We start from the raw sequence: 26,928 nt of genomic DNA, 5'->3' as shown, positions 1-26,928 counted from the left end.
CCTGTTAGAGTCTGCAAAAGACTTGAGACTGGGGTGGAGCTTCACCTTCCAGCAGGACAACGGCCCTAAACATACAGCCAGAGCTACAATGGAATGGTTTAGATCAAAGCATATTCATGTGTTAGAATGGCCCAGTCAAAGTCCAGACCTAAATCCAATTGAGAATCTGGGGCAAGGCTTGAACACAGACACTATCCATCCAATCTGACAGAGCTTGAGATATTTTGCAGAGAAGAATGGGCAAAAATGTTACACTTTAGATGTGCAAAGCTGGTAAAAGACTTGCAGCTGTAATTACATAGAAATGTGGTTCTACAAGAAAAAAAAAAATTAAAACCATTTATCATTTTCTTTCCACTTTGTTTCGGTCTATCATATTTGGTTGTAACATGACTTAACGGTGTGAATATTTTTTAAGGCACTGTATAAATATATATATATATACAAACACTATATTGTCAAAAGTATTGAAAAGTATTGGAACGCCTGCCTTAAAGCGGGGGTTCACCCGTACATAACACTTTTTCCCCTTAGATGGATGCTAGTTTTGTCTAGGGGAATCGGCTAGTTGTTTTAAAATATGAGCTGTACTTACCGTTTACGAGATGCATCTTCTCCGCCGCTTCCGGGTATGGGCTGCGGGACTAGGCATTCCTATTTTGATTGACAGTCTTCCGAGAGGCTTCCGACGGTCGCATCCATCGCATCACGATTTTCCGAAAGAAGCCGAACGTCGGTGCGCAGGCGCAGTATAGAGCCGCACCGACGTTCGGCTTCTTTCGGCTACTAGTGACGCGATAGATGCGACCGTCGGAAGCCTCTCGGAAGACTGTCAATCAAGAAGGAACGCCCGCTCCCGAAGACCCATATCCGGAAGCGACGGAGAAGATGCATCTCGAAAACAAGTACAGCTCATATTTTAAAACAACTAGCCGATTCCCCTAGCGAAAACGAGCATCCATCTAGCATCAATCTAAGGGGAAAAATTGTTTTATGGGTGAACTCCCGCTTTAACACACATGAACTTTAATGACATCCTAGTCTTAGGGCCCTTTCACACAGAGCAGATCAGTAATGATCCGCTCCGTGTGTCCGCAAAGCTCAGCGGGGATCCTCTGTAAAATCCCTGCTGAGCTGGCAGCTGACAGGGCGGTCCCCGTACACTGTGCAGGGACCGCCCTGTGTTTCCTCCGCTCTCCCCTATGGGGGATCGGACGAACACGGACCGTATGTCCGTGTTCATCCGATCCGGCAGACGGAAGAAAAATAGGATTTCTTCCATCCGCAAATGCGGATCTTTGCGGAGGCGGACATGTTCATCCGCTGACACCCGTAATCACATAGGGACCCATGTATGTCCCGTATTCATCCGCAAACGGACGGATGAAAATGCGGACATACGGTCCGTACATGTGAAAGGGCCCTTAGTTAGTAGGAGTTAAATTTTGACTTGGCCCATCCTTTGTAGATATAACAGCTTCAACTCTGCTGGGAAAGCTGTCCACAAGGTTTAGGAGTGTGTCTATGGGAATATTTGACCATTCTTTCAGAAATGCATTTGTGAGGAATTTGGGTGCAAATGTCCATTTACATATTGCGAATAACAAAAAACGCAAGAATACATTTCTGCACTCGTGTGCAAATTGACGCAAACGCGTATGCTTGAAAATGTGCATAAATACATACAAATACAAGTCTAAAAAAGTAGATGCTCAGACAGGAGTATCGTGTACAAGAGGCCTAAGGGGGTGTGATTTATGTTGAAGTGTTCTGCTTGAGGTATCAGCATACCAAGACATTTTAAACAATTTCATGACAACTTTGTGGGAACAGTTTGGGGATGCCCCCTTCCTGTTCCAACATGACTGTGCACCAATGCAGAAATCAAGGTATATAAAGGCATGGATGAACAAGTTTAGTGTGGAGTAACTTGACTGGCCTGTACAGAGTCCTGACCTCAACCCAATAGAATACCTTTGGGAAGAATTAGAGCGAAGACTGCGAGCCATGCCTTCTCGTCCAATAAAAGTGCATGACCTCACAAATGTGCTTCTGGAAGAATGGTTAAACATTCCCATAGACACATTTTTGAACCTTGAGAACAGTCTTCCCAGAAGAGTGGAAGCTGTTATAGCTACAAAGGTTGGCCAACTCAGTATTAAACCCTACTGACTAAGACTGGGATGCCATTACATGTTCGTGTGAGTGTAAATGCAGGTGTCCCAATACCTTTGGTAATATAATGTGTGTGTGTATATGTATATATATATATATATATATATATATATATATATATATATATATATATATATATATATATATATATATATATATATATATATACGATATTGTCAAAAGTATCGGTATGCCTGCTTTTACACGAAGAGCTATATACATAGGCGTGCACAGCCTATTGCATTAGGGTGTGCACCCCAAAGCTCAAACACACGTGTGTGTATATATATTAAAAAAAAAAAAATATATATATATATATATATATATATATATATATATATATATATATATATATATATATATATATACACACACACAACCTTATAAATAAATGTGAACAAACATTTTAAAATGCATTAAAGCATTTTTATCCATGTTATCACTTATCAATGTTAAATAATAAAAATAAAACACTTTATTTTTTACTTATTAAAACATTTAATTGTTTACACTAGAGGTTGAGGGGCAGGAAAACTCTGCAGCTGAGCCATTCTTTTACCACCCCTCAACCGCTACCACCTTTTAGCTGTAGAGGCAAATGCAGCAGCTGCAATTATACCCTTTTTTGCTTTCAGCAGGTGTAGCACCCGTTGACTTTGACCCAGTCAAGTGAATGACAGCACTTTGCAAGCTCCCCGCAACTGTGTGCAGTGTGGGGTTTAAGGGGTTAAAGCAGGTGGTGTGGAGGCGATACAACACCTCCTTGCCACCTCTAAAATGCTCTATGAAGAACGATTTGTTTGCGTATCGCTCTTCAGAAATCAAAGCATTTGTGAATGTGCCCCTACATATGTCACAGTTCCCCCCTCAAATCTGAGTCCTCCATTACATCAGAGTCCACAGCATTCCTCCTTACACCAGAATCAATAGTGTTACATCTTATCTCACAGTTTCCCCTTTTACATCAGAGTCCCCAGAGTTCCCCTTTAAACTGGGAAACCTGATGTAAAGAATGCTGTGGACTGTGGTGTAAAGGGGAACTGTCATATAAGGGGGTCTTAGGTCACTAGAGTCCCCAGCATTTCCTCTTATATCAGGATTTCCCCACTTTCATCAAATTCCCCATTTATATACACTGTAAGGGGGGGGGGGCTCTGACACAAAATGGAGCTCTTCAGACTGTGATGTAAAGGGAGGGGGCTCTGATGTGAGGGGGTCTCTGGTTACCACAGAGTCCACTGAGATCCCACTTACATCAGAGTTCCATTTTACCCCAGAGTCTGCAGAGTTCCCCTTTAAACCAGACAATAAGTATTTCTAGAAGGGGGCAGTGAAGCCACTGTGCCCATCAAACGCAGCTACTGTGCCCATCAATTGCCGTCACAGTGCCATCAAATGCAGCCACTGTGCCCATCAAACACAGCTACTGTGCCCATCAATTGCCGTCACAGTGCAGCCACTGTGCCCATCAAACACAGCTACTGTGCCCATCAATTGCCGTCACGGTGCCATCAAGCGCAGCCACTGTGCCATCAATTGCCACCACTGTGCCCATCAATTGCCGCTAATGTGCCCATCAAATGCTGCCAGTCTGCATCCCCCACCCAGCACTTACCTTGTCTCGTGGGGCAGAGGTGTCCTCCACGCTCCTCGATGTCTTCTCCTGTCCTCTGCTATAATTGGATGCCTGATAGGCATCCAATCACAGCGCCTGTCGTTTCAGCCAATCAGGTGACAGGTAACAGACCTGAGCACCTGATTGACTGAGAGGCGGTTCAGTGTTAGGAAAGCGAAAATTCATTCGCTTTCCTAACACAACGCTGAGTGAACAGCAAGCGCCCAGCATGGCGCCCGCTATTCACCCTTTTGGACGCCTATTAGAGCCTTTGGCTCTAATCCGGTGCTTCCAAAAAATCCCCTGCTGCTGTAATTCAGGTGCCTGGCGCCCAAAAAGGGGCCGGGCACCTGAATAGGGGGCAGCAGCAGCGACCATAGATAGATTCATGAAATGCATGAATCTATTTATGGTGATAGACAGGTGGCAGGAGAGAGGGGGCGGCGCCTGTGCGCCCTTTAAGGTCAGGTCAGCCATAGCAGCCCCTCACAACACAGATTATTTTACTCTATTTGACCAGCCCCCTTCCAAAGTATGTGTGTATATTGGAAAAAGAAAAGTTAGGTCAATCCGCGCTAAGGGTAGTTGTACAAAGCTGCTGCCTCCCTGAGCAATTCCAATAACGAAACTGAATAAGATAACACTGAAAATAAGGGGTAGTTGGCGCTGCTGGTGGCGGAAGGGATGCCAAGTGCAGAGAGAAAGGGGCGGGTCCCAAGGACAGAAGTGCCTGTGTCGAGTATCCTATAGTAGGGCCCAATCCAATAGGTTATGGATTCCCTATACGCACCCACTGGGTAAAAATGGGTGTGTGTATACCCTAATAATAATAAAGGTGAAAAAATATTTATATGTGCCAGGAAGTGGTGGCTACATCTGGATCAACAGCCTCCGCTGGTTTCCAGGTATCGTGTGCCACGTGAGAAAAGAAAAAACATAAAAGTGATAAATGTGTATGTTTTCTGGTGTGCTGCTATGTGCAAGGTCAGGATCCTGTGCAGGCCAGCAGTGGGCTGAATGTATTGGTGATCAGTGCTAAAGGAAAAAACCTAGTGCACAATGGTACATATTTCTAATACTTCACAGACAAAAATAAAACAGTTGAAACAAACAGCCCAGATTCAAGAAGCACTTGCGCCCGCGCAACCATAGGTTGCGTGGCGCAAGGGCTTACTTGCTCCGGTGTAACGAGTGCTCCTGATTCAGGAACCTCGTTACACCGACTGCAGCCTAGGATGTGACAGACATAAGCCTCCTTATGCCTTCACATCCCAGGCTGCATTCTTGCGTTGGCCGCTAGGGGGCGCGGCCTTTGTGATCGGCGTATAGTATGCAAATTGCATACTACCACCGATTCACAAAAGTTGCGCGGGCCCTGCGCACGCAAGGTACGGAGTTTCCGTACGGCCACTTTAGCATAAGGATGCTCCTGCTAATAGCAGGCGCAACCAATGCTAAAGTATAGCTGCGCTTCCCGCTCGCGACGTTCAAATTTTACGTCGTTTACGTAAGTGAACCGTGAATGGCGCTGGACGCCATTCACGTTCACTTAGAAGCAAATGACGTCCTTGCGACGTCATTTGCCGCAATGCACGTCGGGAAAGTTTCCCGACGGAGCATGCGCTGTTCGCTCGGCGCGGGAGCGCGCCTAATATAAATGATTCCCGCCCCCGGCGGGATCATTTACATTAGGCAGCCTTACGCACGGCTGATTAACATATCGCCCGCGCAATTTACGGAGCAATTGCTCCGTGAATCGCGGGCAAATCGCAATATTTGCGTGGGCGTAGAGAAAAATGTTTGCTCTTTGCCCACGCAAATATTGCGCGATTCTACCTGAATCTGGGCCAGTATTGATAGTGAACTGTGTGAATAAAAATTAACCAGTTAGATTGGACAAATACACATAATGGTACAAGATGCGTGCCACAGATATAGAGACAATAAAACTTTAAAAGTTTGCTGCAAGTCCCATTAGTCCATGATACACTTTCTATGTGTGTATATTGCCCTCCCCTCAATGGAACTACAAATCCCAGCATAGTAGGCTGGACTCCCATTTCTCAGCAGTTTTTCTGGTCCTACACACACACACACACACACACACACACACACACACACACACACACAGTGTGACTTGCACTGCAGGAGAAGACATCCCCTCTCCCTCCCTGCCTGCTGTAGTGCCATCCGCACACACACTGCCAAAGTCTGTTCCCCCCTCTCTCCTTACCAGTGGCATCTCCTAAGTCCCATGTCCAGGCAGGTCTTCATTGTTGGCAGACTCGAACCTCACTGCAGGGAGGAAGTCGGGAGGCGGGGCACTCGGAGGCAGAGCAGGGAGGAAAAAGTTACATCCTCTGCCTCTGCCTGGGACGATCCTGGAATGGTTTTCTCGGCTGCAGACAAAGGTCAGTGGTGGGCTGCGGAAGCCCCATGGTGGGAGCGGGCAGGACTGGTTTAGATTAAAAAGATCAGATGACATGACAAAATCAGGGGGTTAATCCAGTGCTGATGCTACTTCTACAGTTTCAGCTACAACATCCCTGACAGCAGGCAGCGGAGTGATATTCAGCTATCAGGGATGCTGTAGCCGGAACTATAGAAGTAGCATCGGAAAAAGCGGCCACCTGCTTGCTCAATCCGCGATCAGTGGCTGCTTTTACAAGAGTTACACAGCCAATGAAATGATGGTCCCAATTGCAGAGTAGCAGCTCAGCCATTGTTATTAACCAGAGGTGCCGAAATAGAGATTCTGTTGGCAAAAAAGTCCTGGGGTTTGATGGATGTGCCCGGGCATTAGGGTGTGCCCAGGCAGGATCAGTCTACAATCAGTCTGGTGAAAGAAGCAGCTATTTATTCCCAACAAAAGGTAGATCTCCAACTTTCCAGGATTGTCTATGTCAACAGTTGATCGTTGCTGTGCTGCATAGTTTGCAACGAATGAAGTTCATCTTTAAGTAAACTTGCCCCCATCATCCGAGTCGTTCTGGCTGGGGGTTAGTCAGCCAGAACAGCTTACCGAGGAGGAACAGGAAGTGAGAAATTCAGACAAAGAAAAAAAACATTTAGAAGGGAAATCGAAGGAAAAGGGAAAAAAAAATGGATCTATAATTGAGAAGGCATTCGATGGACACACATGGGGAAGTGACATTGATAGTTGGACGATCTGATCGCTGTTATCGGTTATTCCTATTCCTGGTACGATTACTATATTGCACTGGACTTTCCCTCCTGCATGCCATCTAGGATTCCTCTAGAAGTTGGATACCATCAATTACAAGCCTATATGACCCATCAGGTATAAGCCTGTTTGGGTCCACTGAATCCGGTAAGCCTCCATTTACTTTCGGTGGTGGATGCACTTCAGAATATCACTTCATGTCTGTGAAGGACAAGTCACTTCATTTTGATTGATTTATCACCATCACTTTTTTGGGACTTTTTCACTGTACTAAAGACTTTATTATCAAGTCATTTCTATTTAATTTTATTTTGTTGACTCATGTTTTATTATCTGGGCACTTATCAATAGGTTTTGTTCAATCATTCCTATTCTTACATATATTTAGCGCTACACATTTTTGTATACAGCCATTGTTATTAACCAGAGGTGCCGAAATAGAGATTCTGCTGGCAAAAAAGTCCTGGGGTGTGATGGATGTGCCCGGGCATTAGGGTTTGCCCAGGCACACCCGGCACACCCCGTGCGCACGCCTATGGCTATATATAATATATAGAGAGCGAAAGCGAGACAGACAGAAAACAAACCCTCCAAACATCACACATGACATGTTATCTTGATTTTTGGCACAATTAAAACATTAAAGTAAGGGTTTGATTTCATGACATTGGTGCAATGTGCCACCCCAACTGTTCTATGTCCCTATATTTATAGCTGTTAGGTACTATATGTGTATACAAAAATGATCTCCTACCCCTATGACAACAGCATTGATGTCACAGGAGGTTGAAGATTTAATTGCCTGCTCATTTGAATACAGAAGAGTGGGCAGTGAAAACATGTTCACACACACCCCCATCCCATGCTGTTGGACACAATTAATTAGTGGGTGTGTAGTAGTATCCTGAGCCTTGGACTTCTGTGGCTGCCACACATCTTTTGAACTCTGCACTGAAATGCAGTATGATATAATGTACTGTAGAGGTAGAGATGTTTATTTTTTTTACAAATCAAAGGTAGAATAATGTTGTAAATTTTGCTCAAATCCATCACTTTCTTGTTTGTCTTTTTTGCACTTACAAGATACTTTTTGAAGATTTGCTTTCATCCATTCCTAAACATGCCCCAAGCAACTCTGTATCTTGATTTCAGAGGATTGCCTAATTCTGTGTATTGGCATGGTAAGCACCTGGCTAAGTTGCTGGTTAGATTCCTCTTTACACTCTGCATTTTGCAGTTTGGAACCATATATTCTTTTTAGCGTTCATTTTTCTTTCTTTCTGAAGCATACAGATGATTTTTCTACCTTTATTGAAGTGCCATGTTTCGCACAGAAGGTTAAAGTTGGCTTATTAATTGTTCTATGTTTAATAATGTTAGTTGTCCATGATACAGATTTTAAACATAATATACCACTTAGGCCCTGTACACACGACCGGTTCATCCGATGAGAATGGTCTGACAGACCGTTTTCATCGGTCCACCGCTGAAGTGGCCTGATGGTCTGATGTGTGTACACACCATCATTTCAAAAACCGATCGGGTCAGAACGCGGTGACGTAAAACACACGACGTGCTGAAAAAAACTAAGTTCAATGCTTCCAAGCATGCGTCAACTTGATTCTGAGCATGCGCGGGATTTGAACCGATGCTTTTGTGTACTAACCATCGGTTTGGCCCGATCGGTCAGCGGTCCATCGGTTTTAAAGCAAGTTTTACAATTTTGGACAAAAGATCGATGGGCCGTACACACGGTCGGTTTGGACAGATGAAACTGAACCTCGGTCCATTCTCATCGGTTTTGACCGGTCGTGTGTACGCGGCCTCAGAGAAAATCAGCAGTTATTTTATGTAGCTATTATAGGTTGTCTTTCTGTTTATATGGCTTTATTTTATGATATTAATGTTTGTAGACACCTTAAAGATTGAATTCTATAGAAGCATCCACACTGGGTCTGCAGGTCAATCAATGTTTCACAATCTTGTTTTCTTTTTGTAAGTTACAGCATGTCTGTCTTCGTAAGATTCACTTCCAGGTCTGATTTCTTATCTGTGTGCAGCAGATTTGTAATTTCCATTAGATTCTAGACTGATCTTGCTGTATTGATTATGTTGCTCGTATACACTAGTTCAGGGGTGTTCTACTCCAGCCTTTTTCTGACTCATTGTAAACCATACCTTACAAAATGTACTGTCGTCTGTTGGAAAAATACTACATGGGAAAAGGGTAAAACAAAAGCTGGAATATTGAAGATATGTACGAAATATGTCAAACAGAAATGGTAGAAAGAACATACAAAAATATATGATTGTAACCATCTGTTGTTTTTAAATGTTGAAGAAAATCAATAAAGAATATGAAATAAAAAAAAACAAATGTATGCAAATCCTGACTCTTGAGGACTGAAGTTGGGCATCCCTTCAGAAGCTGGTGCCTTATTCTGCTAAATACCGTATTATCTCAAAAATTAAGCCTGTTTCTTTTCAAATTCAATCTGATAATATCCAAAATGTTGAAAGTGCAGCATCTACAGTTCAGGTCTGTTTTAACTGTTTGAATACTCTTTCAAATCTTATTTTTATCATGCATTATAACCTTTCTGAAACTCCAAGCTTATCCTGTACTTTATACAAGTAGGGCAGTGGTGGTCAAGTTTCTTACTGCAAATGCGCCCCCCCCCCCCCCCGACATCACCAAAAGGCCACAAATATAATTAGGTGAATACTCGTTATCAGAGACAGCAGATACACAACAGGCTATAGTCAAAGACTATGGGCATGATGCAAGAAATGGTCAGAGACTGCAGACATAATACAAGAGATGGCCAGAGACTGTATATATAATACAAGAGATGGTCAGAGACTAATTAGCCCTGAAACCACTACAAGGTGTTAGTGAATTTACACACCTCAATCAACGGTAAAATAATGAATTAAATCACCTAGAAAATTAGATTATAGCAAATAAAAAGAAAAAATGTTACGTGACAAGATTGATTATGATACCGACAGCGTATACGTCTGGAAACACAGGCGTAACTGGAGTGGTGCGTCCCAATCCAATAATGGAACCAAAAAGCTTGTCAGTTTGACACAGAATTGGAACAGTGGGATGACACTCTGGCTGCCTCAGACTCTGAACCATCACCGGATCGCCCATCTACCAGCAGCCAACTGGACAGGTCTACTCCGGTTCCCCCAAAAATGGAGGCAAAAGATCCCATCAGAACAGTAGGGGTCGGGGAAGCCACAGGAATACAGGGGGACATGCTTCGGGCAGAGGAAATGCAGGCCTTGAGGAACAAACAAGATACTCATCCCGGCGTCAGACACGCAGGTTGGAACAGACTTCTCTAATGTTCTTAATCTTTCTGACAGAACACTCACGGGTGAAGAAGTGTCTCTTTTGTCCAAAGGACTTAATTACTGGCACTATTTTTCAGCAGAAACCGTGGTCTCCACACAATCTATATCTGCACCTGTTGATCCTATACCTGCTAATGATGAATTTTCTTTCATGGAACATTGTGCTATTAGAGATCTATAGGAGCTGAAAGTGGAAAGCGATACGGGTGGTTGTCTGCAGGTGTGTGCTGGCTCCGTCAGATCGGTTCAATTTAAATCTACTATGAACTTTTATCCAGTGAACACACGGTCTGCTGATATGGCTAAGTTCCAAAAAGCCATTGAATGTCATCTGACTGCCTGGCACACCAGACACAACAGGGTGAGACAGCATGACATGACAATTTTACTAGTGAGGAGAGATTCGCACTAAGAAAGACCTGAGTGAGGATAAAACAATTACTGTCTGTAATTCAGATAAGGGCGGTTTGATTGTGGTCCTAAACACGGAGCAATATAGACAGGAAGCTATCCGACAATTATCTGATTGGTCTACATATGGAATACTGAGTGGGGACCCCGCCAAAAAATTTAGAGGTGAACTTGTGGGGTTGATATGTAGGGGTACAAGACTAGGTTTATTTGGTTCAAAGGAGGCCGTGTGCATTCGTTTTTGTCTGAATTTTTAGGTATTTTTGTTTTAACAAACAAAAACAAACGCACAGAATACGAAAACCAAAAGATAGAACATAAATAAATGCTTTATTTTCGTTTTCATTGGTCGAATGTGCCTAACCTTAACTCTATTAATCCAAGATTATTCTACATAGAGAGAAAAGATTCGACATTATAGAGAAAACAGATTTGACATTATAGAGAGAACAGATTTGACATTATAGAGAGGAAAGATTTGACATTATAGAGAGAAAAGATCGCTGCTGGATGGGTGGGGGAAGTAAAATAAAAATAATGATGATGATGAATGTTATTGGCTGATTGTAACCAAAGAGGAGGAGCAGTAAAATAGATAGAACTAACTTGACAATTCTACATGACTGACGAAGATTCGACAAAGCATTGAAAAACGTTGAATCTGTCATTGAAGGTGTCTGTTGATAGTTCTAAGAAGATTTAAAGAAGCAGCTAAACTGTACGACGCTGCAATCATACATTTTCGGTCAAATGCGTGGCCCATAGGCTATAGAAAAATTCTATTGTTGGTTGACTAGTAATAATATTAATAAATATAATTATTACTAGTGTCATACAACATTAGAATTCTACTATAGCTTGTAGGCGGAACATTCGACCGGAAAAGTATGATTGTAGCGTCGTACAGTTTCGCTGCTCCGTCAAATCTTCTTTGAACATTCGACAGACAGTCAGACACTATAAGCCTTCAATGACAGATTACATCTTAATTCGTTCTGATTTTCGGACGAATGCAATTTCCAACAATATTAATAAAAACAAATTTCGGGAGTAACTAAATAAATGTATTTTTCATTAAACGAAAATCCGAAAGGAAATATTTCAGTGTGTTTCAAGACACCTTAGGGATCGGTTTCAGGAACATGTTTATAGTGTGGAAAATATTTTTTTCAACCAATGTGGCCAAACACTTCAACAGGTGCCACAATGGGGGAAAAAAAACGGGTTCTGGTTATTGAAAAAGTCAGACGGGGGGGGGGGGGGGGGTTTGATGCGTTTCTGGTCCCTATGTCAGAGGGAGGTATTCTGGATTTTCCATCTCCAGACTCGCATTCCGCACGGGCTCAACTTCCAGTGGGATGTCAGTCATTTTTATGAATGAGTCCCACTGTGCTTCCCTCTGTACATGGGGACGGATGCCAATATAGGCCCTGACTCCACACATGCTGGCTATATTTCTATCACTTGCTCTACTGTTTTTTAACTGCTTGGGGGATTCTTGTGCAATTTATATTGGTTTATCTATGTCAGATAGATCGCTGTGCGATCTGTATTGGTTCATGTATGGGCTCTGTCGGACAGTATTTATGTCCTTACATCTTCACGTTATTGTATGGAATCTGGTGAACTTAGTTGGTTCCTTGTCTGGGTTTTGGATTTACTTATGAGATAGTATTAATGAGATAGTATTGAGATATTTATTACATTTTTTTTTATTTTTACTTTTATCTTTTGACATATATCCATGAATATTTCCTACCATCTCCATCCGCATGTGTTTTTGTGAGAACGTAATGGACCAGAGTTTATATTATTGTATAAATGGTACTTGCATGTAAGATTAACATCCAGGTATCATATAAAATATATGATTGTACTGGGATATATGAGTCCTTATAGACCCTGCGATGGAGGCAGTTTTTTTATGATGTAAGCATGTGTGCGTGTGCACATGCATTCATGGAGTTGGGTTTGTCTTTGGACTTGCACTGAGGAATAAATGATTTTATATGTATATCTCTTGCATGTGTATGTGGGTGCATGTACATATGTGCACCTGCATATACGTGTATGTTCATACTGGATAAATGGTTTTATACTCAATACAATCTTTGTCCTCCTTTCCCTTTGACAATGTATGCATTTATTTTCCTTTTTTAATGTTTTTACTAGTGTTGTTTATGTATGTTATATACAATGTTTCTATGCGATTGTTGGTCCATGTCCTTGTGTGTATGGGAGATCTCTCAGTGTGCATGGGAACGTGGACCTTTAGTTTGATTTTGTATTTTAATCTCTACTCAGATGCTCCTTGGGGCTTAAGTTTTGTGACTGATCGGCTGCGTATTACTGCTGATTATCACTGCCCCGGAACACCTGTAGCTACTGGGGCGGTATATTTAAGATCTATCACTATCTCAGTCATTGCAATGATTAAGCACAAGATGAATGTGTGAAACGCGTCTACGTGACCTTATGTTGGTGTTTTTAGTGTCATCACTGTGAACAATAAAAGGCACTTGGGATCTCTGGATGTGCAGCCATTTGTTTCTTCTCTTATAAGTTTCCCACAGAGGCGAACCGGGGGTGGCACTCGACGAGACACTCCATTTCAGGCTTTCATCATACTCCTGGAGCAGCAGTTCTTTTTTCTTGTATGATGGTCAGAGACTGCTTGCATGCTATAGAAGTTGTTGGGGATGGGGAACGTGCTTTAGTAGACAGCCATAGACTGGAGGCATATTACAAGTTTCTATAAATCACTACTATAACAGGGCAGTAAGGAAACACAGATAAGTGTGTGCACAGAAAAGTATCAAAGGGCTGCATGCAGCCCCTGGGCCACAGGCCAGGCACCAGGGAAGTAGAGTCTTTAAATTCTGTCACATGTGTATAAAAAACATACATGTTAAATAACAAAAACAACAGGCTGATTTACCAAAGGAATAGAAACTGGTTGATCAAATTAATTATTATTCAGTGAACTAAGTGAATATATCAACTTTGCCAAGTAAACAGTAATTATTCCTTTAAATGGGTTGCAAAGGTTTGTTTTTTATTTTCTAAATAGGTTCCTTTAAGCTAGTGCATTGTTGGTTCACTTACCTTTTCCTTTGATATCCCTTCTTAGGCCTCGTCAGGGCTTTTTTTCAGGGGGAACTTGGGGGAACTCAGTTCCACCACCTCTGGCTCAGACCCTTTGGTGTCTGCTCACCACAATCACTTGTAAACACAGAAGTCTGGTTTCTGTGTTTACAAGTGACAGTTCTGCACCCTGTGTGTAACCCCCTGAACTCTACACTCTGTATGTAATGCAATCCTGGTATTTAATGCCCCTTTAAGACCCTTCTACTGTTTGTGAAATTTGAATGGGGTCGTGGTTGAGTTCCTGCACCTATTTTTCGAGAAAAAAAGCGCTGGGCCTCGTACACACGATAGGATAGCCAGAGGACACTGGTCTGAAGTACCATTTTCATCAGTCCAAACCGATCGTGTGTAGGCCCCATAGGTTATTTAACCTTAGGTTAAAAAATTAGAACTTGCTTTAAAATTTAACCTATGGACTGGTAACCGATAGGTCAAAACCGATTGTTAGTATGCAAAAGCATTGGTTAAAAACTCGTGCATGCTCAGAATCAAGTCGACGCATGCTTGGAAGCATTGAACTTCGTTTTTTTCAGCACGTCGTTGTGTTTTACGTCACCGCGTTCTGACACAATCGTTTTTTTAACTGATAGTGTGTACACACGACGGACCATCAGTCAGCTTCATAGGTTAACCTTAGTCAACAGTCCTTCAGAACGTTGTCCTCTGGCTATCCTATCGTGTGTACGAGGCATAAATGTTTTTTTTCTTTGTCTGAATTTCTCACTTCTTGTTTCTCCTCAGTAAACTTGCCACCATCATCCGAGCGGTGGTTAGTCAGCCAGAACAGCTTACTGAACAGCTTACTGAGGAGGAACAGGAAGTGAGAAATTCAGACAAAGAAAACAAAGAAAAAAAACATTTAGAAGGGAAATCGAAGGAAAAGGTTAGTGAACCAACAATGCACTAGCTTAAAGGAACCTATTTAGAAAAAAAAAAAACTTTTACAAACCCTTTAATAAATTAAATCCATAAACTTTAAATGTTTTGCAATTTTTCAACCTTTTAAGGAACTCAAATATGACATAAAAGGTGTTACAGTCACCAATCGGTTCATGAAACCCAGGCATTAGAGATACCCAGCGGAACACACCGCATTTTGGCAAAAAAAACATTCATTCTTTGATCTGTTTGTCTTCCAGGCTCTGGATACCTTAGCAATGGTACTGACTCTCACTACCATGATGGAACAGGAACTGAGGATGGCGGGTCTCTCCTACTAAGAACATGGCTTATCACCCTCTACTGTTTCTACTCAAAGCTATGTGAGAGATTTCCTATGTCAGAACTACCCTCACTAGTTGCTACACTAACACAGACTGTAGAAAATTTTTACTCAGGGCCCCAACTGCCTTTGGGGACTGTGAACAAGGCTGTGAACAAGGGAACAATGCTTTTCACTTAAACTAGTCTGATTCTGACTGTACTCACTGTGAAGGCTTCACATTAAATATGCTTGATGTTATGGAGTTGCCGGCTGCTTTTTTTTTTTTTACCCCCACTGCCTTCGACTGCTATTTTCTCATAACCGCCCATCATACAGTACAGACCAAAAGTTTGGACACACCTTCTCATTCAAAGAGTTTTCTTTATTTTCATGACTATGAAATTTTTAGATTCACACTGAAGGCATCAAAACTATGAATTAACACATGTGGAATTATACATAACAAAAAAGTGTGAAACAACTGAAAATATATTTCATATTCTAGGTTCTTCAAAGTAGCCACCTTTTGCTTTGATTACTGCTTTGCACACTCTTGGCATTCTCTTGATGAGCTTCAAGAGGTAGTCACCTGGCGCAACACCCCATCACTCTCCTTCTTGGTCAAATCGCCCTTATACAGCCTGGAGGTGTGTTTGGGGTCATTGTCCTGTTGAAAAATAAATGATGGTCAAACTAAACGCAAACCGGATGCAATAGCATGCCGCTGCAAGATGCTGTGGTAGCCATGCTGGTTCAGTATGCCTTCCATTTTGAATAAACCCCCAACAATGTCACCAGCAAAGCACCCCCACACCATCACACCTCCTCCTCCATGCTTCATGGTGGGAACCAGGCATGTATAGTCCATCCGGTCACCTTCTCTGCGTCGAACAAAGACACGGGGGTTGGAACCAAAGATCTCAAGTTTGGACTCATCAGACCAAAGCACATATTTCCACTGGTCTAATGTCCATTCCTTGTGTTCTTTAGCCCAAAACAAGTCTCTTCTGCTTGTTGCCTTTCTTTAGCATTGGTTTCCTAGCAGATATTCTACCATGAAGGCCTGATTCACACAGTCTCCTCTTAACAGTTCTAGAGATGTGTCTGCTGCAAAAGGTGGCTACTTTGAAGAACCTAGAATATGAAATATATTTTCAGTTGTTTCACACTTTTTTGTTATGTATAATTCCACATGTGTTAATTCATAGTTTTGATGCCTTCAGTGTGAACCTAAATTTTCATAGTCATGAAAATAAAGAAAACTCTTTGAATGAGAAGGTGTGTCCAAACTTTTGGTCTGTACTGTATCTCAGAAGCATCATGCCTCTCCCAACTCACTGGACTCATGGGGATACCCTAGCACTCCAGAACAGTCCACACCTCAGTCGCCTGCAGCACAGAACTCCTCACAGGTCCTACCAAACATTCAGAAGCATCCTCAGTGGCAAGAGTTCTTCAGAAGCAGGAGTAGCCCAGCAGTGCACATAGTGCCCCTTCACAGGAGAATAAACCTGAATGCCTTGTGGTTTCATCTTCAACATCAGACACAGCGAATACCCCATGTGGAGTGCAACCACCTGTTTAAACCTTGCATTCTGACCTTGTGGTCTTTGGTCTGGGAGACTTATCCTAAGTCGCTCTAATTTTCACCCCCACACTAAAGCATCCTTTAGTGAATCTATTCCTACGCTGGGTACAATCTCTCTGAGGCTCATCCTCTAATGATTCCTCTTTGGACCCCGATGTGGGGCCAGGTGATTATGTAACATGGAAGGAATATGTCAAGCATATCTCTACAAACTGAATTTCCTTGTTAAGAAAGTAGACAGCTTATAGAACCGAGATTGGCTCTGTTTGTTCAAACCTCCACCACCTTTCTGACAAGGTGGATACTATTGGGACCTGAAGTCATCTTCAAACACCTGTCTGCTGAACATTTGATGGAGCCCACGGAGTTCCTAGATCTCTGACCCCCCATATAGGCAGAGGGACATCATTTGCAGAATACATGACTTATGTATTATGGGCCAAATTCTCAAAAAGTCTGCGTAACTTAAATTTCAGCAGTTAAGTTACACTGACTTAAAATTTCTACCTAAGTGCCTGATCGTCAAAGCACTTAGGTAGAAATTACACGCTGTGTAACTTAAGTGCCGCCGTCGTAAGGCGGTCCTCCTCTCCTGGGGGCGTGTAAAATTTAAATGAGGCGCTATCCCGCGCCGGCCGTACTGCGCATGCGTGTGACGTAATTTTCCCGACGTGCAGCGCGCGAACGTAATTAACGCCGGTCGGCTTTGAGAATTTCGACGGGACACTAAAGTTGCGACGGGTGAAAAAAAAAGACGCGCCGGGAAAACAAATAATTATAAAAAAAAATGACAGCGTCGCTCAGCATGCATTCCTGAGAGGGAGAACTCCATGCCAATTTTCAAAGAAAAAAACGGCATGGGTTCCCCCCCCAGGAGCATACCAGGCCCTTAGGTCTGGTATGGGTTGTAAGGAGACCCCCCCACGCCGAAAAATTGACGTAGGGGGTCCCCCTACAATCCATACCAGACCCGTATCCAAAGCACGCTACCCGGCCGGTCAGGAATGGGAGTGGGGACGAGCGAGCATCCCCCCCCTCCTGAGCCGTGCCAGGCCGCATGCCCTCAACATGGGGGGGTTGGGTGCTCTGGGGCAGGGGGGCGCACTGCGGGCCCCCCCACCCCAGAGCACCCTGTCACCATGTCGATGAGGACAGGACCTCTTCCCGACAACCCTTGCCATTGGTTGTCGGGGTCTGCGGGCGGGGGCTTATCGGAATCTGGGAGTCCCCTCAAATAAGGGGGCCCCCAGATACCGGCCCCCCACCCTAAGTGAATGGATATGGGGTACATCGTACCCCTATCCATTCACCTGGAGGCAAAAAGTAAAATTTAGTAAACACACAACACAAGGCTTTTTAAAATAATTTATTATTCTGCTCCGGATGCCCCCCCTGTCTTCGTTATTAGCTCAATTAGCAGGGGGGGGCTTCTTCTTCCACTCTCCGGGGGTCTTCCGCTCTCCGGGGGGCTTCCGCTCTCCAGGGGGTCTTCTCCGCTCTCCAGGGGGTCTTCTCCGCTCTCCGGGGGGGGCTTCTCCGGACTCCGGGGGGCTTCTTCCATCTTCTCCCCTCTTCCGCTCTTGACTCGGCGAACCCCGGTTCTTCTGCAGCTCTCCGGTGCCTTCTTCTTCAGCGCTGGCTGCCTGCTATGTTTGTGTGTTAGCTCGATTTCAAACAGGCAGCCAGCGCGGTCTTCTGTGGCGTCAGGGTCTTCTCTTCCTTTTTTCCGATGTTGCCTCGTCGCCTGTTGTCGCTGTAATGATGGAAGCGCGCCTTGCATCACATTTATATAGGCATCACCGTCCCATCATGCTCCGGTAGGTACCCACGTGGTGGGTGCACGTGGGTAGGCACCCACCACGTGGGTACCTACCGGAGCATGATGGGATGGTGATGCCTATATAAATGTGATGCAAGGCGCGCTTCCATCATTACAGCGACAACAGGCGACGAGGCAACATCGGAAGAAAGGAAGAGAAGACCCTGACGCCACAGAAGACCGCGCTGGCTGCCTTTTTGAAATCGAGCTAACACACAAACATAGCAGGCAGCCAGCGCTGAAGAAGAAGGCACCGGAGAGCTGCAGAAGAACCGGGGTTCGCCGAGTCAAGAGCGGAAGAGGGGAGAAGATGGAAGAAGCCCCCCGGAGTCCGGAGAAGCCCCCCCCGGAGAGCGGAGAAGACCCCCGGAGAGCGGAAGCCCCCCGGAGAGCGGAAGACCCCCGGAGAGTGGAAGAAGAAGCCCCCCCTGCTAATTGAGCTAATAACGAAGACAGGGGGGGCATCCGGAGCAGAATAATAAATTATTTTAAAAAGCCTTGTGTTGTGTGTTTACTAAATTTTACTTTTTGCCTCCAGGTGAATGGATAGGGGTAAGATGTACCCCATATCCATTCACTTAGGGTGGGGGGCCGGTATCTGGGGGCCCCCTTATTTGAGGGGACTCCCAGATTCCGATAAGCCCCCGCCCGCAGACCCCGACAACCAACGACAAGGGTTGTCGGGAAGAGGTCCTGTCCTCATCAACATGGGGACAGGGTGCTCTGGGGTGGGGGGGCCCGCAGTGCGCCCCCCTGCCCCAGAGCACCCAACCCCCCCATGTTGAGGGCATGCGGCCTGGCACGGCTCAGGAGGGGGGGGACGCTCGCTCGTCCCCACTCCCATTCCTGACCGGCCGGGTAGCGTGCTTTGGATACGGGTCTGGTATGGATTGTAGGGGGACCCCCTACGTCGAATTTTCGGCGGAGGGGGGTCTCCTTACAACCCATACCAGACCTAAGGGCCTGGTATGCTCCTGGGGGGGAACCCATGCCGGTTTTGAATTTAAAAATTGCCGTGGAGTTCTCCCTCAGGAATGCATACCAAATGCCGTCGCTGGAATGGGCCTTTACAAGGTTTGGCTAACTTTCCACATTGTAAAACCAGCCCTAGTTTTGCGCAGGCAAATTCGGAACTTACGCAGAAATCAAAGTGCTGAAATGCTTTGAAAATCTGCTTAAGTCCTCATTTGCATACGCAAAGCTGAATTTCAATGAGAAATGCCCCCAGTGGCGGATGCGGTACTGCATCCTAAAATCTGACCGTGTAAGTGTCTTACACCTGTCAGATTTTCTGCCTAACTTTGGAAAAAGCCTTTTGAGAATCGTTTCCAAAGTTAGGCACAGGGATACGCAGGCTGAACAGCAGTTAAGTCTGCGTATCTCTTTTGAGAATTTGGCCCTATGTGTGTGACCAGGTCTAGCAAATCTATCAATAGTTCACACACTTATCTTGGATCACTCTACAGCAAAGAGGCACTCTCCAACTGTTAATAACCATCCTGCGAGACAATCCAATCAACTAAAGATGGGAGTTTCCTTTCAGTCTGACAAATATGAAAGATGATACATTAGCCACAATTCACTTTCCATAAGATCTCCCCTTCATTTCTAGGGGGGATCTAAAAGTGTATTGTCTTACCATTTCTGGATTAGATCCCCTCCCTGCCTTCCCTTCTGATGCTTTGAGTTGGCAACTGATTCAATGTTGAAAGACAAATAAGTCCCACGATAGAATCCAGATTGGCTCTCTGGGTTATCTTTCTATGCAATTTGTTCATCACCGTTCTTGCTTGGAAGTGTAAATCCAAGCTTTTGAGTGTGACTAGCTGCAAGTTGTGATAAATATAGGAAATTGTGGTGCACAGAAGGGTTTGTGACAGCCCTGGACAAAGTCATCTAGACTCTAAATAATTAATGTCCATAAAAAGTCCAGAAATAGTCCATCAATGCTAGTTAGCATCTAGTGCCAGCCAACCTCAGAATTGAGCAACTCTGTGTGTGGAGATTAGAAGGAGCAGTGAGCTCTGAGCACATAGCCTGTTGTCATTCCAGCCCTTCCATCTGGTGACATAACTTCTGCACGTGCATGAGATCCACACTGGGTTTGGAAAACTTCCTGGTGTGCACAGGGTGTCCATGCTCCAACACTTCCACCAACAGCTATTGGAGTCCACTGGTGGGTCCTACAGGACAGGAATGAGCAGCAGAGATTCTTATACATGATGGGCAGGACTTTCTACTGTATCTTGTGAATGATTTTTAACCTCTTGTGAATAAATTGTAATATTGCACTTAGGTGGTGCTCCCCCCCCTTTTAAATTGTGTACACTCTAGCTGTTTTGTGGCTGCTGACTAATCGGGTATTATGTACATCACCCCTGCTCTCTCAGGTCTGTCTTCAAAATATTGGGGACTGGAACCAGCAGACCGGATTTGGTGCTCTATGGCTTTGATCTTTATAAATCATCCACATCACAATAGTTGTTTCACTATCCCTTAACCCAAATATGCTTTTTTTTTTTTTTACAATAAAGTTTTTTGCCTTTCCAGCTGTTTGTCTATACTAAAAGTATGTACTTTTGATGCTTAGTTGCTTTTATAGGTCCATTTTAGACAAGGTAGATAGTGAGGATCACAGGCTTGCCTTCCATGTCTTTCTCAATAGTTTCCCTTGCTGCCCAGTTTTCTTCTGGGACCTGAACCCATGATGTTCGTGGCACTCCTGGAGTGACCGAGAAGACGATTTCAGAGTGTTTCAAAAATATTTCCTGTTTACCTTTGTTTATTTATTTGCTTTTTCATTGTTACCCTCTTTCTCTCTTTATTTATGTTTTGGTCACATTAATTACTGGCCAGCACCGGTAGTGGAGTATGGTCCTTCCTGATTTTTATGACTGACTTTGCTGACTGCTTTGGATATGCTTCTTGCAGAACTGGAAAGGATTCTGGAACACACTAAATGTAATCTGTCCTTATGATTAGAGTGTTGACTCAAAATGCCAAAGGGCTAAAACCCAGTCGTAAGCTGAAGTTGACATTACAAGAATTCAATAGACTGGGCTATTATAATATTCATCCAAAAAAACATTTTGGCTCCACAGGGTCTTTGCAGTTTGCCTCCAGTTATTACCCTATTAGCTATTTACTCCATCATGTAATAGAAAATTGACCAGAGTGGCCATACTTATTAAACTAATTGTGTACTTTCACTGCTCAGATATTACCCAGCAGGTCGATATTTATTGCTGCAGGGATATACAGTGATACCTCGGTTCACGAACTTAATTCGTGAACTGACTCTGGTCGCGAACCGAATTGGTTGTGAACCGAGGCACATTTTCCCATAGGGTTCAATGTAAATCCGATTAATCTGTGCTGACCTTTTTTTGGGGGTTTTTGAAGCACAAAAATATGAAACAAATTACAATACACATTAGTACAGTATAGTAATGTATATTTTCTTCACAACCTTGCTGTCACCTTTACTACTGCTCTGCACTTTCTTTTTGCCACCATGCTTGTGCTGCACATTCTTGTCACCTGCATTTCCACTTTGCACATTGTCACTTGCATTTCCACTTTGCACATTATCACTTGCATTTCCACTTTGCACATTGTCACTTGCATTTCCACTTTGCACATTATCACTTGCATTTCCACTTTGCACATTATCACTTGCATTTCCACTTTGCACATTGTCACCTGCATTGCTGTTCTCGTCACCTTCATTGCTGCTCCGCACTTACAGTACTATAGTACAGTACAGTACTGTATGTGCTAAAAAGCACACCAAAAATCCAAACATCACTTAAAATGTTTGCAGAGTACTCACAGTACTTCTTTCTGTGTGTCTTCTTCTCTCCACGGTCTTCCTACAGGAAGTCACGACCATGTGAGAGCCTGGAAATAGCATTAAAATGGCCGCGGCTCCTGTTCGTGAACCGAGGCGGAGTTCGTGAGCCGGAGCATATTTCTATGAACTTTTCTGTTCGTGAACCGAGTTGTTCGTGAACAGAAGCGTTCGTGAACCGAGGTATCACTGTATTGGCCCAGTTAAGGTTATGCTCTGTAATGTATACAACATGATCACCTCACAAATCAAATTTTTATAGCAACTTCTTAAATACCTCTATTCCATTGAGCATTCCTGTTTACTACTGGCAGAGGATTTTCGTCTGTCATTTTCATCCATCATGATCATTTCTCTCTAGTGACTACCAAACCTCTACACACCTATTAACAAATCTATTTTGTCTTTTTAGAAAACTTGGAACATATGAAAAAGGTACTTATTCAATATTTACAATATTTGTTTATTTCCTTACTATGTTAGACTTATACAATGATAGACTACTGTAAAAAAAAAAAAAAAAAATCTAACATTCTGGTACTGTGCTGTACTATATTGTCTACTATACACCCAATCAATTGGTCCAATGACTCAAATACTCATATATGAACATTTCCCTGGCAACATAGTCATTTTTTTCATTCAATATTTTTTTATTAGTATATAGAATATGAAATAGAACCATACATACTCACAAATGCAATACAATACATCAAAGATCACAAAGATGCAAAATAAAACATGAGCGCAAATACAAAAAACTATTTAGAACATAGTACAATGGTACAGAAGTGAAATTTACATCAATCATCTAGTTCAAATCATCTAGTTCAAATCATAACCTAGCTAAAGCCAATAAACCAGCACAACCAATAGTAGGTCCTCACAATTCACGCCCCAACAGGAACATACTGCGCCCTACTGTGCAAGGCCTACCATACCAATGCTAGGAATATAGTCCACATCACCCATATATTACTTAACATCTATTCACAGTATACATAACAGTTTGTGGAATTAATCAGCATAAACCTGCATTCGAAGTAAGAGTGTGAAACAAAAGGGGGGGAAGAAAGAGAGAGGGAAGAAAGAAAGAGAAAAGAAGAAAGAAAAGAAAGGGTAAGAGCTGGATACGACTCAACGAGCGAAACTAAAACTGAAGTTAAAATCTAGTTTTGTTCTCATACCAGTCTATCCAAGGCTTCCAAATCTGGCAATTGGTTCTAGACAAGTGCTGAGAAGCTTCAAACATAGTTTCGTAAGTAATATGAAGATTTGTGGACCTAACCACATCTCCCAGAGTAGGGATCTCCTTGCTCTTCCACCTCCTCACCAGTTCTAGCCTCGCACTTAACAAAATATGAGAAACTATACGCCTATAACCCTGAGGGAATATGTCTATACCCAATGATAAAATAGCCATGCCAAGTCGAGGAGAGCACCTGTGAGTAGTAAACAAATTTATGAGGTTGAAGATATCGCTCCAATATTTCACCAACCTGGGGCAGCTCCCAAGTATATGTATTAGCGAACCCCTCTGTCCACAAAGTCTCCAACACAGAGGAGAAGATTGTGTTTGAAAACCCTCTAAGCGTGTGGGGGTTAGGTACCATCTCAGCATAATTTTCTGGTAAAGTTCCCACAAATTAGCACATCTAGTAGCCTTATAAACCGAAGTAATGGCATCCTTCCACTGGGATACAGAATATTGAATATTCAAGTCCCATTCCCAAGATCTCATGGATGGAGTTTTAATAAGTGTAGTTTTTTGATTAAGTAACCCATAAAAAAGCGAAATACCCCTAATGGAGGTAGTTGGGTTGGTAAGGTGTAAGAATACTTTCCATGGGACGGTAATAGATGTCTCAGCGGAAGCTCTCAGGAAATGAGAAATTTGGGTGACTGCGTAATTATCTCTTAAATCCAAACCATACTCAATTTGAAGGGATCTAAATGATTTGACTGCAGGGCCTATTTGGATATCCGGAACATTCACAATACCTTTAGATTACCAATGTTTAACGCTTAGGTTAGGAATTAGTAATTGCAGGCCAACTATAGGGAACGGAATAACCCTAGGATTAGGATCAACCAGAGGTTCACTTAGAAACATCTTCCAAGCCTTAAGGGCAGCCCACATGGTAGGGGATAGGTTCAGGGGTAATGTGTTCGTATGAGTACTGACTAGTAATAAATTAGATAGGCTGACAGTAGGGCATTGGTGGGTTTCCAGTTTCTGCCACCTAGGAGTAAGCCCACCCAGGAACCATAATCTTAATTGGGCCAAGATCGCAGCTAGATAATCGTCTTTAAGGAGTGCATGACCCACCCCTCCTGCCATTCTAGATTTGACCAGCTTTTGGAAGGCACATCTAGCCTTCAGACCTTGCCAAATAAATGTATTTATTTGGGATTGGGCTATAGTAAAGAACCTTTCAGGAACTAAGATAGGGAGATTTCTAAATAGATAGATGAATTGGGGTAACAATATCATCTTGAAAGCTGCCAAACGGCCTGACCATGTAGATTCAGTGTATGATAACTCTCTGATCTTGAAGGCAAGCGAGACTAGAAAGGAGTTATAATTGGCTTCTACCAAGCGATCCACATCATCTGTTAGCGTGAGTCCTTAGTACTTAATACCTTCTGTGCTCCAAGTATATGGATATCGGGCTTTGATCCGGGCACATGTGTGAGGATCAATTCCCAAACCCAAGATATAAGACTTGCTATTGTTTACTTTATAATAAGAGATCCTATTGAACTGATCCAGAACTTCTTGTGTTGCCGCCAAAGAAGAGTCCACCTCCGTCAATATCAGGATAATGTCATCTGCAAAGTGACTAATCGAGTGCACATCCTTACCAACCCGAAATCCCATCATTTTAGTATTTTAGGGTGAGTTCTAACATAAATGGCCAAAGGTTTCATCAGAAGGTTAAATATTAACGGAGACAGGGGACACCCCTGTCTCGTGCCATTAGTAATATCAAATGGGGCCGAAAGAGTACCAGACATATAAACCCTGGCTGATGGCTTAGAGTACAGAGCTAGAATTGCGGAAAGTATATTCCCATTGAAGCCAAACGATTCCAGAGCCTTGGTCAGGTATAACCAATGGATCCTGTCAAAGGCCTTCTCTGCATCCAAAGAGAGGAGCAGAGAAGGCCTCCGTTGTACTTTCGCTAAGTGAATAATATTAACCATACGACGTGTATCGTCCGAGGTTTGTCTATTTTAAGTAAATCCCGCCTGATCGGGGTGGACAAATGTGGGCAGGATGTCTACCAGTCGCATGGCAATTAATTTGGCATAAAATTTGAGATCAATATTTAGTAATGAGATCGGTCTAAAATTAGAGGGAGAAGTGGGCTCTTTCCCCGGCTTAGGCAATGCTACAATTAAAGCTTCTAGTATTTCATGCGGAAAGGAGGCAGAGGTAGCAGCCCATTGGAACATTTGTAGTAAGTAGGGCGAGAGAATGGGTTTGAATTCCTTATAGTATTCGCTACTAAAGCCATCAGGGCATGGCGACTTATTAAGAGGTAGGGAATCTATAACCTTAGATATTTAATTTGCAGTAAATGGAAGATTCAAGGATTGAAGCTGATCACACGTCAACTGAGGGATTTCAAGATTTCCCAAGAAGTGGGTAATAAGCTCAGGGGTCGGTTGAAAAGTGGCTGGATCATCTTTAAGATTGTACAAAGTACCGTAGAAGTAGCTAAAAGCATCAGCAATTTGTTGGGGATGGAACACTTTTTGGGCAGACTTTGGATGTACTATATATGGAACCTTAAGTTTGTACCTATGGCCTTTAAGGGCTTGTGACAATAATTTACCAGCCTTATTTCCCGTGGCATAATAGGTCATCTTAAGGTGCTTGGAAGTGTGTTCAAAGTTTTCTAATAGATACAATCTAAGGTCAGATCTTAGTCTTGTCAGTTGTTGGGACAGGGTATGAGATGGATTTTGCTTATTTTTATTTTCAAATCAGATATTTGGCCCATTAGATCAGTAAGTCTTTGCTGCCCCTGCCTCCTGTGTCTCGCCCCAACCTGAATAAAAATACCTCTAAAGAACGCTTTGTGGGCGTTCCAGACCACAAAAGGACTCTGCACTGAGCCAACATTAGCCTTAAAAAACTCAGAGATTTGGGTGCTAATCCTGTCCCTTACCCCTCCCTCCTGCAAAAGAAAAGTGTTAAGTCTCCAAACCGGGTTCGGTTTACAAGAAGCAGAATCTGCAATAGATAGTACAACAGAGGCATGGTCATTCCAAGATATATCATTAATAGTCACCAATTTAACCTGAAGCAAGACCTTGTGGTCCACTTTAAATAGGTCTATTCTTGTATAAACACAATGTGGAGGAGAAAAAAAAGTGAAGTCTCTTTCTTCAGCATGTAAGCAGCGCCAAGCATCATAAAGGTTAAATTTATGAATCGATGGGGACAATGCTGGGGGATGGCGAGTGGACGTAGTAGTGGAGTCCATCGCTGGATCCGGGGTCACGTTTAAGTCTCCACACATAATAAGCAGACCCCTCTGGACCAACTAAACTTTTTTC

Source organism: Rana temporaria, chromosome 5 (genome assembly GCF_905171775.1).
Source record: "Rana temporaria chromosome 5, aRanTem1.1, whole genome shotgun sequence".
In the NCBI taxonomy this organism is placed as follows: domain Eukaryota; kingdom Metazoa; phylum Chordata; class Amphibia; order Anura; family Ranidae; genus Rana; species Rana temporaria.
This window is presented reverse-complemented; position numbering follows the sequence as displayed.